Here is a 14,763-nt window from a genome sequence, read left to right as displayed (position 1 = left end):
ACATGACCATATATAGTCATCTGATATTTTAGTCATATCTCATGTCAAATACCTCAATTATAGCACTAGTAGCATTTCTCATCTGCAATGAGGCCTGGCTTATTACTGTCACGCTTATTAATTAAGTCACATGACCATATATAGTCATCTGGTATTTTAGTCATATCTCATGTCAAATACCTCAATTACAGCACTAGTAGCATTCCTCATCTGCAATGATGCCTGACATATTACTGTCATGCATATTGATTAAGTCACATGACCATATATAGTCATCTGATATTTTAGTCATATCTCATGTCAAATTGCCTCAATTATAGCACTAGTAGCATTCCTCATCTGCAGTGGTGCCTGACGTATTACTGTCATGCATATTAAGTAAGTCACATGACCATATATAGTCTGGTATTTTAGTCATATCTCATGTCAAATTGCATCAATTATAGCACTAGTAGCATTCCTCATCTGCAACGGTGCCTGACATATTAATGTCATGCTTATTAATTAAGTCACATGACCATATATAGTCATCTGATATTTTAGTCATATCTCATGTCAAATTGCCTCAATTATAGTACTAGTAGAATTCCTCATCTGCAATGGTGCCTGACATATTACTGTCATGCATATTAATTAAGTCACATTGCCATATATAGTCATATGATATTTTAGTCATATCTCATGTCAAATTGCCTCAATTATAGCACTAGTAGCATTCCTCATCTGCAACGGTGCCTGACATATTACTGTCATGCATATTAATTAAGTCACATGACCGTATATAGTCATACGATATTTTAGTCATATCTCATGTCAAATGCCTCAATTATAGCACTAGTAGCATTCCTCATCTGCAATGGTGCCTGACATACTACTGTCATGCTTATTAATTAAGTCACATGACCATATATAGTCATCTGATATTTTAGTCATATCTCATGTCAAATGCCTCAATTATAGTACTAGTAGCATTCCTCATCTGCAATGGTGCCTGACATATTACTGTCCTGCATTTTAATTAAGTCACATGACCATATATAGTCATCTGATATTTTAGTCGTATCTCATGTCAAATGCCTCAATTATAGCACTAGTAGCATTCCTCATTTGCAATGGTGACTGACATATTACCGCCATACATATTAATTAAGTCACATGACCATATATAGTCATCTGATATTTTAGTCATATCTCATGTCAAATGCCTTAATTATAGCACTAGTGGCATTCCTCATCTGCAATGGTGCCTGACATATTACTGTCATGCATATTAATTAAGTCACATGACCATATGTAGTCATCTGATATTTTAGTCATATCTCATGTCAAATTGCCTCAATTATAGTACTAGTAGCATTCCTCATCTGCAATGGTGCCTGACATATTACTGTCATGCTTATTAATTAAGTCACATGACCATATATAGTCATCTGGTATTTTAGTCATATCTCATGTCAAATGCCTCAATTATAGCACTAGTAGCATTCCTCATCTGCAATGGTGCCTAACATATTACTGTCATGCTTATTAATTAAGTCACATGACCATATATAGTCATCTGATATTTTAGTCATATATCATGTCAAATGTCTCAATTATAGCACTAGTAGCATTCCTCATCTGCAATGGTGCCTGACATATTACTATCATGCATATTAATTAAGTCACATGACCATATATAGTCATCTGATATTTTAGTCATATCTCATGTCAAATGTCTCAATTATAGCACTAGTAGCATTCCTCATCTGCAATGGTGCTTGACGTATTACTGTCATGCATATTAATTAAGTCACATGACCATATATAGTCATCTGATATTTTAGTCATATCTCATGTCAAATTGCCTCAATTATAGCACTAGTAGCATTCCTCATCTGCAATGGTGCTTGACTTAATACTGTCATGCATATTAATTAAGTCACATGACCATATATAGTCATCTGATATTTTAGTCATATCTCGTGTCAAATGTCTCTATTATAGCACTAGTAACATTCCTCATCTGCAATGGTGCCTGACATATTACTGTCATGCATATTAATTAAGTCACATGACCATATATAGTCATCTGATATTTTACTCATATCTCATGTCAAATGTCTCAATTATAGCACTAGTAGCATTCCTCATCTGCAATGGTGCCTGACATATTATTGTCATGCTTATTAATTAAGTCACATGACCATATATAGTCATCTGATATTTTAGTCATATCTCATGTCAAATGTCTCAATTATAGCACTAGTAGCATTCCTCATCTGCAATGGTGCCTGACATATTATTGTCATCCTTATTAATTAAGTCACATGACCATATATAGTCATCTGGTATTTTAGTCATATCTCATGTCAAATGCCTCAATTATAGCACTAGTAGCATTCCTCATCTGCAATGGTGCCTAACATATTACTGTCATGCTTATTAATTAAGTCACATGACCATATATAGTCATCTGATATTTTAGTCATATATCATGTCAAATGTCTCAATTATAGCACTAGTAGCATTCCTCATCTGCAATGGTGCCTGACATATTACTGTCATGCTTATTAATTAAGTCACATGACCATATATAGTCATCTGATATTTTAGTCATATCTCATGTCAAATACCTCAATTATAGCACTAGTAGCATTTCTCATCTGCAATGGTGCCTGACATATTACTGTCATGCTTATTAATTAAGTCACATGACCATATATAGTCATCTGGTATTTTAGTCATATCTCATGTCAAATGCCTCAATTATAGCACTAGTAGCATTCCTCATCTGCAATGGTGCCTAACATATTACTGTCATGCTTATTAATTAAGTCACATGACCATATATAGTCATCTGATATTTTAGTCATATATCATGTCAAATGTCTCAATTATAGCACTAGTAGCATTCCTCATCTGCAATGGTGCCTGACATATTACTATCATGCATATTAATTAAGTCACATGACCATATATAGTCATCTGATATTTTTGTCATATCTCATGTCAAATGTCTCAATTATAGCACTAGTAGCATTCCTCATCTGCAATGGTGCTTGACGTATTACTGTCATGCATATTAATTAAGTCACATGACCATATATAGTCATCTGATATTTTAGTCATATCTCATGTCAAATGTCTCAATTATAGCACTAGTAGCATTCCTCATCCGCAATGGTGCCTGACATATTACTGTCATGCATATTAATTAAGTCACATTGCCATATATAGTCATCTGATATTTTAGTCATATCTCGTGTCAAATGTCTCTATTATAGCACTAGTAGCATTCCTCATCTGCAATGGTGCCTGACATATTACTGTCATGCATATTAATTAAGTCACATGACCATATATAGTCATCTGATATTTTAGTCATATCTCATGTCAAATGTCTCAATTATAGCACTAGTAGCATTCCTCATCTGCAATGGTGCCTGACATATTATTGTCATGCTTATTAATTAAGTCACATGACCATATATAGTCATCTGGTATTTTAGTCATATCTCATGTCAAATGCCTCAATTATAGCACTAGTAGCATTCCTCATCTGCAATGGTGCCTAACATATTACTGTCATGCTTATTAATTAAGTCACATGACCATATATAGTCATCTGATATTTTAGTCATATCTCATGTCAAATGTCTCAATTATAGCACTAGTAGCATTCCTCATCCGCAATGGTGCCTGACATATTACTGTCATGCATATTAATTAAGTCACATTGCCATATATAGTCATCTGATATTTTAGTCATATCTCATGTCAAATACCTCAATTATAGCACTAGTAGCATTTCTCATCTGCAATGGTGCCTGACATATTACTGTCATGCTTATTAATTAAGTCACATGACCATATATAGTCATCTGGTATTTTAGTCATATCTCATGTCAAATGCCTCAATTATAGCACTAGTAGCATTCCTCATCTGCAATGGTGCCTAACATATTACTGTCATGCTTATTAATTAAGTCACATGACCATATATAGTCATTCGATATTTTAGTCATATATCATGTCAAATGTCTCAATTATAGCACTAGTAGCATTCCTCATCTGCAATGGTGCCTGACATATTACTATCATGCATATTAATTAAGTCACATGACTATATATAGTCATCTGATATTTTTGTCATATCTCATGTCAAATGTCTCAATTATAGCACTAGTAGCATTCCTCATCTGCAATGGTGCTTGACGTATTACTGTCATGCATATTAATTAAGTCACATGACCATATATAGTCATCTGATATTTTAGTCATATCTCATGTCAAATGTCTCAATTATAGCACTAGTAGCATTCCTCATCCGCAATGGTGCCTGACATATTACTGTCATGCATATTAATTAAGTCACATTGCCATATATAGTCATCTGATATTTTAGTCATATCTCGTGTCAAATGTCTCTATTATAGCACTAGTAGCATTCCTCATCTGCAATGGTGCCTGACATATTACTGTCATGCATATTAATTAAGTCACATGACCATATATAGTCATCTGATATTTTAGTCATATCTCATGTCAAATGTCTCAATTATAGCACTAGTAGCATTCCTCATCTGCAATGGTGCCTGACATATTATTGTCATGCTTATTAATTAAGTCACATGACCATATATAGTCATCTGGTATTTTAGTCATATCTCATGTCAAATGCCTCAATTATAGCACTAGTAGCATTCCTCATCTGCAATGGTGCCTAACATATTACTGTCATGCTTATTAATTAAGTCACATGACCATATATAGTCATCTGATATTTTAGTCATATCTCATGTCAAATGTCTCAATTATAGCACTAGTAGCATTCCTCATCCGCAATGGTGCCTGACATATTACTGTCATGCATATTAATTAAGTCACATTGCCATATATAGTCATCTGATATTTTAGTCATATCTCGTGTCAAATGTCTCTATTATAGCACTAGTAGCATTCCTCATCTGCAATGGTGCCTGACATATTACTGTCATGCATATTAATTAAGTCACATGACCATATATAGTCATCTGATATTTTAGTCATATCTCATGTCAAATGTCTCAATTATACCACTAGTAGCATTCCTCATCTGCAATGGTGCCTGACATATTATTGTCATGCTTATTAATTAAGTCACATGACCATATATAGTCATCTGGTATTTTAGTCATATCTCATGTCAAATGCCTCAATTATAGCACTAGTAGCATTCCTCATCTGCAATGGTGCCTAACATATTACTGTCATGCTTATTAATTAAGTCACATGACCATATATAGTCATCTGATATTTTAGTCATATCTCATGTCAAATGTCTCAATTATAGCACTAGTAGCATTCCTCATCTGCAATGGTGCCTGACATATTACTGTCATGCTTATTAATTAAGTCACATGACCACATATAGTCATCTGATATTTTAGTCATATCTCATGTCAAATACCTCAATTATAGCACTAGTAGCATTTCTCATCTGCAATGAGGCCTGGCTTATTACTGTCACGCTTATTAATTAAGTCACATAACCATATATAGTCATCTGGTATTTTAGTCATATCTCATGTCAAATACCTCAATTATAGCACTAGTAGCATTCCTCATCTGCAATGATGCCTGACATATTACTGTCATGCATATTAATTAAGTCACATTGCCATATATAGTCATCTGATATTTAGTCATATCTCATGTCAAATGCCTCAATTATAGCACTAGTAGCATTCCTCATCTGCAACGGTGCCTGACATATTACTGTCATGCTTATTAATCAAGTCACATGACCATATATAGTCATCTGATATTTTAGTCATATCTCATGCCAAATCTCTCAATTATAGCACTAGTTGCATTCCTCATCTGAAATGGTGCCTGACATATTACTGTCATGCATATTAATTAAGTCACATGACCATATATAGTCATCTGATATTTTAGTCATATCTCATGTCAAATTGCCTCAATTATAGCACTAGTAGCATTCCTCATCTGCAGTGGTGCCTGACGTATTACTGTTATGCATATTAAGTAAGTCACATGACCATATATAGTCTGGTATTTTAGTCATATCTCATGTCAAATTGCATCAATTATAGCACTAGTAGCATTCCTCATCTGCAATGGTGCCTGACATATTACTGTCATGCATATTAATTAAGTCACATGACCATATATATTCATCTGGTATTTTAGTCATATCTCATGTCAAATTGCATCAACTATAGCACTAGTAGCATTCCTCATCTGCAACGGTGCCTGACATATTACTGTCATGCTTATTAATTAAGTCACATGACCATATATAATCATCTGATATTTTAGTCATATCTCATGTCAAATTGCCTCAATTATAGTACTAGTAGCATTCCTCATCTGCAATGGTGCCTGACATATTACTGTCATGCATATTAATTAAGTCACATTGCCATATATAGTCATCTGATATTTTAGTCATATCTCATGTCAAATTGCCTCAATTATAGCACTAGTAGCATTCCTCATCTGCAACGGTGCCTGACATATTACTGTCATGCATATTAATTAAGTCACATGACCATATATAGTCATCTGATATTTTAGTCATATCTCATGTCAAATGCCTCAATTATAGTACTAGTAGCATTCCTCATCTGCAATGGTGCCTGACATATTACTGTCATGCATTTTAATTAAGTCACATGACCATATATAGTCATCTGATATTTTAGTCGTATCTCATGTCAAATGCCTCAATTATAGCACTAGTAGCATTCCTCATTTGCAATGGTGACTGACATATTACCGTCATACATATTAATTAAGTCACATGACCATATATAGTCATCTGATATTTTAGTCATATCTCATGTCAAATGCCTTAATTATAGCACTAGTGGCATTCCTCATCTGCAATGGTGCCTGACATATTACTGTCATGCATATTAATTAAGTCACATGACCATATGTAGTCATCTGATATTTTAGTCATATCTCATGTCAAATTGCCTCAATTATAGCACTAGTAGCATTCCTCATCTGCAATGGTGCCTGACATATTACTGTCATGCACATTAATTAAGTCACATGACCATATATAGTCATCTGATATTTTAGTCATATATCATGTCAAATGCATCAATTATAGCACTAGTAGCATTCCTCATCTGCAAGGGTGCCTGACATATTACTGTCATGCATAATAATTAAGTCACATGACCATATATAGTCACCTGGTATTTTAGTCATATCTCATGTCAAATTGCCTCAATTATAGCACTAGTAGCATTCCTCATTTGCAATGGTGACTGACATATTACCGTCATGCTTATTAATTAAGTCACATGACCATATATAGTCATCTGATATTTTAGTCATATCTCATGTCAAATGTCTCAATTATAGCACTAGTAGCATTCCTCATCTGCAATGGTGCCTGACATATTACTGTCATGCTTATTAATTAAGTCACATGACCATATATAGTCATCTGATATTTTAGTCATATCTCATGTCAAATGTCTCAATTATAGCACTAGTAGCATTCCTCATCTGCAATGGTGCCTGACATATTACTGTCATGCTTATTAATTAAGTCACATGACCATATATAGTCATCTGGTATTTTAGTCATATCTCATGTCAAATGCCTCAATTATAGCACTAGTAGCATTCCTCATCTGCAATGGTGCCTAACATATTACTGTCATGCTTATTAATTAAGTCACATGACCATATATAGTCATCTGATATTTTAGTCATATCTCATGTCAAATTGCCTCAATTATAGCACTAGTAGCATTCCTCATCTGCAGTGGTGCCTGACGTATTACTGTCATGCATATTAAGTAAGTCACATGACCATATACAGTCTGGTATTTTAGTCATATCTCATGTCAAATTGCATCAATTATAGCACTAGTAGCATTCCTCATCTGCAATGGTGCCTGACATATTACTGTCATGCATATTAATTAAGTCACATGACCATATATAGTCATCTGATATTTTTGTCATATCTCATGTCAAATGTCTCAATTATAGCACTAGTAGCATTCCTCATCTGCAATGGTGCTTGACGTATTACTGTCATGCATATTAATTAAGTCACATGACCATATATAGTCATCTGATATTTTAGTCATATCTCATGTCAAATGTCTCAATTATAGCACTAGTAGCATTCCTCATCCGCAATGGTGCCTGACATATTACTGTCATGCATATTAATTAAGTCACATTGCCATATATAGTCATCTGATATTTTAGTCATATCTCGTGTCAAATGTCTCTATTATAGCACTAGTAGCATTCCTCATCTGCAATGGTGCCTGACATATTACTGTCATGCATATTAATTAAGTCACATGACCATATATAGTCATCTGATATTTTAGTCATATCTCATGTCAAATGTCTCAATTATAGCACTAGTAGCATTCCTCATCTGCAATGGTGCCTGACATATTATTGTCATGCTTATTAATTAAGTCACATGACCATATATAGTCATCTGGTATTTTAGTCATATCTCATGTCAAATGCCTCAATTATAGCACTAGTAGCATTCCTCATCTGCAATGGTGCCTAACATATTACTGTCATGCTTATTAATTAAGTCACATGACCATATATAGTCATCTGATATTTTAGTCATATCTCATGTCAAATGTCTCAATTATAGCACTAGTAGCATTCCTCATCCGCAATGGTGCCTGACATATTACTGTCATGCATATTAATTAAGTCACATTGCCATATATAGTCATCTGATATTTTAGTCATATCTCGTGTCAAATGTCTCTATTATAGCACTAGTAGCATTCCTCATCTGCAATGGTGCCTGACATATTACTGTCATGCATATTAATTAAGTCACATGACCATATATAGTCATCTGATATTTTAGTCATATCTCATGTCAAATGTCTCAATTATAGCACTAGTAGCATTCCTCATCTGCAATGGTGCCTGACATATTATTGTCATGCTTATTAATTAAGTCACATGACCATATATAGTCATCTGGTATTTTAGTCATATCTCATGTCAAATGCCTCAATTATAGCACTAGTAGCATTCCTCATCTGCAATGGTGCCTAACATATTACTGTCATGCTTATTAATTAAGTCACATGACCATATATAGTCATCTGATATTTTAGTCATATCTCATGTCAAATGTCTCAATTATAGCACTAGTAGCATTCCTCATCTGCAATGGTGCCTGACATATTACTGTCATGCTTATTAATTAAGTCACATGACCACATATAGTCATCTGATATTTTAGTCATATCTCATGTCAAATACCTCAATTATAGCACTAGTAGCATTTCTCATCTGCAATGAGGCCTGGCTTATTACTGTCACGCTTATTAATTAAGTCACATAACCATATATAGTCATCTGGTATTTTAGTCATATCTCATGTCAAATACCTCAATTATAGCACTAGTAGCATTCCTCATCTGCAATGATGCCTGACATATTACTGTCATGCATATTAATTAAGTCACATTGCCATATATAGTCATCTGATATTTAGTCATATCTCATGTCAAATGCCTCAATTATAGCACTAGTAGCATTCCTCATCTGCAACGGTGCCTGACATATTACTGTCATGCTTATTAATCAAGTCACATGACCATATATAGTCATCTGATATTTTAGTCATATCTCATGCCAAATCTCTCAATTATAGCACTAGTTGCATTCCTCATCTGAAATGGTGCCTGACATATTACTGTCATGCATATTAATTAAGTCACATGACCATATATAGTCATCTGATATTTTAGTCATATCTCATGTCAAATTGCCTCAATTATAGCACTAGTAGCATTCCTCATCTGCAGTGGTGCCTGACGTATTACTGTCATGCATATTAAGTAAGTCACATGACCATATATAGTCTGGTATTTTAGTCATATCTCATGTCAAATTGCATCAATTATAGCACTAGTAGCATTCCTCATCTGCAATGGTGCCTGACATATTACTGTCATGCATATTAATTAAGTCACATGACCATATATATTCATCTGGTATTTTAGTCATATCTCATGTCAAATTGCATCAACTATAGCACTAGTAGCATTCCTCATCTGCAACGGTGCCTGACATATTACTGTCATGCTTATTAATTAAGTCACATGACCATATATAATCATCTGATATTTTAGTCATATCTCATGTCAAATTGCCTCAATTATAGTACTAGTAGCATTCCTCATCTGCAATGGTGCCTGACATATTACTGTCATGCATATTAATTAAGTCACATTGCCATATATAGTCATCTGATATTTTAGTCATATCTCATGTCAAATTGCCTCAATTATAGCACTAGTAGCATTCCTCATCTGCAACGGTGCCTGACATATTACTGTCATGCATATTAATTAAGTCACATGACCATATATAGTCATCTGATATTTTAGTCATATCTCATGTCAAATGCCTCAATTATAGTACTAGTAGCATTCCTCATCTGCAATGGTGCCTGACATATTACTGTCATGCATTTTAATTAAGTCACATGACCATATATAGTCATCTGATATTTTAGTCGTATCTCATGTCAAATGCCTCAATTATAGCACTAGTAGCATTCCTCATTTGCAATGGTGACTGACATATTACCGTCATACATATTAATTAAGTCACATGACCATATATAGTCATCTGATATTTTAGTCATATCTCATGTCAAATGCCTTAATTATAGCACTAGTGGCATTCCTCATCTGCAATGGTGCCTGACATATTACTGTCATGCATATTAATTAAGTCACATGACCATATGTAGTCATCTGATATTTTAGTCATATCTCATGTCAAATTGCCTCAATTATAGCACTAGTAGCATTCCTCATCTGCAATGGTGCCTGACATATTACTGTCATGCACATTAATTAAGTCACATGACCATATATAGTCATCTGATATTTTAGTCATATATCATGTCAAATGCATCAATTATAGCACTAGTAGCATTCCTCATCTGCAAGGGTGCCTGACATATTACTGTCATGCATAATAATTAAGTCACATGACCATATATAGTCACCTGGTATTTTAGTCATATCTCATGTCAAATTGCCTCAATTATAGCACTAGTAGCATTCCTCATTTGCAATGGTGACTGTCATATTACCGTCATGCTTATTAATTAAGTCACATGACCATATATAGTCATCTGATATTTTAGTCATATCTCATGTCAAATGTCTCAATTATAGCACTAGTAGCATTCCTCATCTGCAATGGTGCCTGACATATTACTGTCATGCTTATTAATTAAGTCACATGACCATATATAGTCATCTGATATTTTAGTCATATCTCATGTCAAATGTCTCAATTATAGCACTAGTAGCATTCCTCATCTGCAATGGTGCCTGACATATTACTGTCATGCTTATTAATTAAGTCACATGACCATATATAGTCATCTGGTATTTTAGTCATATCTCATGTCAAATGCCTCAATTATAGCACTAGTAGCATTCCTCATCTGCAATGGTGCCTAACATATTACTGTCATGCTTATTAATTAAGTCACATGACCATATATAGTCATCTGATATTTTAGTCATATCTCATGTCAAATTGCCTCAATTATAGCACTAGTAGCATTCCTCATCTGCAGTGGTGCATGACGTATTACTGTCATGCATATTAAGTAAGTCACATGACCATATATAGTCTGGTATTTTAGTCATATCTCATGTCAAATTGCATCAATTATAGCACTAGTAGCATTCCTCATCTGCAATGGTGCCTGACATATTACTGTCATGCATATTAATTAAGTCACATGACCATATATATTCATCTGGTATTTTAGTCATATCTCATGTCAAATTGCATCAACTATAGCACTAGTAGCATTCCTCATCTGCAACGGTGCCTGACATATTACTGTCATGCTTATTAATTAAGTCACATGACCATACATAATCATCTGATATTTTAGTCATATCTCATGTCAAATTGCCTCAATTATAGTACTAGTAGCATTCCTCATCTGCAATGGTGTCTGACATATTACTGTCATGCATATTAATTAAGTCACATTGCCATATATAGTCATCTGATATTTTAGTCATATCTCATGTCAAATTGCCTCAATTATAGCACTAGTAGCATTCCTCATCTGCAACGGTGCCTGACATATTACTGTCATGCATATTAATTAAGTCACATGACCATATATAGTCATCTGATATTTTAGTCATATCTCATGTCAAATGCCTCAATTATAGTACTAGTAGCATTCCTCATCTGCAATGGTGCCTGACATATTACTGTCATGCATTTTAATTAAGTCACATGACCATATATAGTCATCTGATATTTTAGTCGTATCTCATGTCAAATGCCTCAATTATAGCACTAGTAGCATTCCTCATTTGCAATGGTGACTGACATATTACCGTCATACATATTAATTAAGTCACATGACCATATATAGTCATCTGATATTTTAGTCATATCTCATGTCAAATGCCTTAATTATAGCACTAGTGGCATTCCTCATCTGCAATGGTGCCTGACATATTACTGTCATGCATATTAATTAAGTCACATGACCATATGTAGTCATCTGATATTTTAGTCATATCTCATGTCAAATTGCCTCAATTATAGCACTAGTAGCATTCCTCATCTGCAATGGTGCCTGACATATTACTGTCATGCACATTAATTAAGTCACATGACCATATACAGTCATCTGATATTTTAGTCATATATCATGTCAAATGCATCAATTATAGCACTAGTAGCATTCCTCATCTGCAAGGGTGCCTGACATATTACTGTCATGCATAATAATTAAGTCACATGACCATATATAGTCACCTGGTATTTTAGTTATATCTCATGTCAAATTGCCTCAATTATAGCACTAGTAGCATTCCTCATTTGCAATGGTGACTGACATATTACCGTCATGCTTATTAATTAAGTCACATGACCATATATAGTCATCTGATATTTTAGTCATATCTCATGTCAAATGTCTCAATTATAGCACTAGTAGCATTCCTCATCTGCAATGGTGCCTGACATATTACTGTCATGCTTATTAATTAAGTCACATGACCATATATAGTCATCTGATATTTTAGTCATATCTCATGTCAAATGTCTCAATTATAGCACTAGTAGCATTCCTCATCTGCAATGGTGCCTGACATATTACTGTCATGCTTATTAATTAAGTCACATGACCATATATAGTCATCTGGTATTTTAGTCATATCTCATGTCAAATGCCTCAATTATAGCACTAGTAGCATTCCTCATCTGCAATGGTGCCTAACATATTACTGTCATGCTTATTAATTAAGTCACATGACCATATATAGTCATCTGATATTTTAGTCATATATCATGTCAAATGTCTCAATTATAGCACTAGTAGCATTCCTCATCTGCAATGGTGCCTGACATATTACTATCATGCATATTAATTAAGTCACATGACCATATATAGTCATCTGATATTTTAGTCATATCTCATGTCAAATGTCTCAATTATAGCACTAGTAGCATTCCTCATCTGCAATGGTGCTTGACGTATTACTGTCATGCATATTAATTAAGTCACATGACCATATATAGTCATCTGATATTTTAGTCATATCTCATGTCAAATTGCCTCAATTATAGCACTAGTAGCATTCCTCATCTGCAATGGTGCTTGACTTATTACTGTCATGCATATTAATTAAGTCACATGACCATATATAGTCATCTGATATTTTAGTCATATCTCATGTCAAATGCCTTAATTATAGCACTAGTGTCATTCCTCATCTGCAATGGTGCCTGACGTATTACTGTCATGCATATTAGTTAAGTCACATGACCATATATAGTCATCTGATATTTTAGTCATATCTCATGTCAAATGTCTCAATTATAGCACTAGTAGCATTCCTCATCCGCAATGGTGCCTGACATATTACTGTCATGCATATTAATTAAGTCACATTGCCATATATAGTCATCTGATATTTTAGTCATATCTCGTGTCAAATGTCTCAATTATAGCACTAGTAGCATTCCTCATCTGCAATGGTGCCTGACATATTACTGTCATGCATATTAATTAAGTCACATGACCATATATAGTCATCTGATATTTTAGTCATATCTCATGTCAAATGCCTCAATTATAGCACTAGTAGCATTCCTCATCTGCAATGGTGCCTGACATATTACTGTCATGCATATTAATTAAGTCACATGCATATTAATTAAGTCACATGCATATTAATTAAGTCACATGATATTTTAGTCATATCTCATGTCAAATGCCTCAATTATAGCACTAGTAGCATTCCTCATCTGCAATGGTGCCTGACATATTACTGTCATGCTTATTAATTAAGTCACATGACCATATATAGTCATCTGATATTTTAGTCATATCTCATGTCAAATGCCTCAATTATAGCACTAGTAGCATTCCTCATCTGCAACGGTGACTGACATATTACTGTCATGCATATTAATTAAGTCAAATGGCCATATAGCTTGATATATTACACTTATGCATATTAATGAGGTCACATGAATCGAATTATACAAAGTAGGTAGTTAAATAAATGAACTAATCAGAACTATGAATTATCTAAATCCACCTTTGAACCAAGTCTCAATAAAATATGATGATTGGTTGTGAAATTGGTGGCAAAGCAAATAAATTGCTAACTAGTATGCACATATTTCAACGAAAAACCTCACAGGCCTGCGCAATATCCTAGACCACCTACGTATCAAGTT

At 34.0% G+C, this 14,763-nt stretch overlaps 1 protein-coding gene across 2 annotated transcripts in view; it reads right to left on the bottom strand.

The window, feature by feature from the left end:
* The window catches only part of LOC102805392 (alpha-2,8-sialyltransferase 8B-like), a 158,697-nt gene that overhangs the window by 93,550 nt on the left and 50,384 nt on the right, over window positions 1-14,763 (bottom strand). The gene's annotated exons all lie outside the window — the stretch shown is intronic.

The sequence above is a fragment of the Saccoglossus kowalevskii genome, chromosome 5 (assembly GCF_978046115.1).
Source record: "Saccoglossus kowalevskii chromosome 5, keSacKowa6.1, whole genome shotgun sequence".
In the NCBI taxonomy this organism is placed as follows: domain Eukaryota; kingdom Metazoa; phylum Hemichordata; class Enteropneusta; family Harrimaniidae; genus Saccoglossus; species Saccoglossus kowalevskii.
The sequence above is the reverse complement of the archived record's forward strand: the minus strand, read 5'-3'. Positions and strand labels throughout refer to the sequence as shown.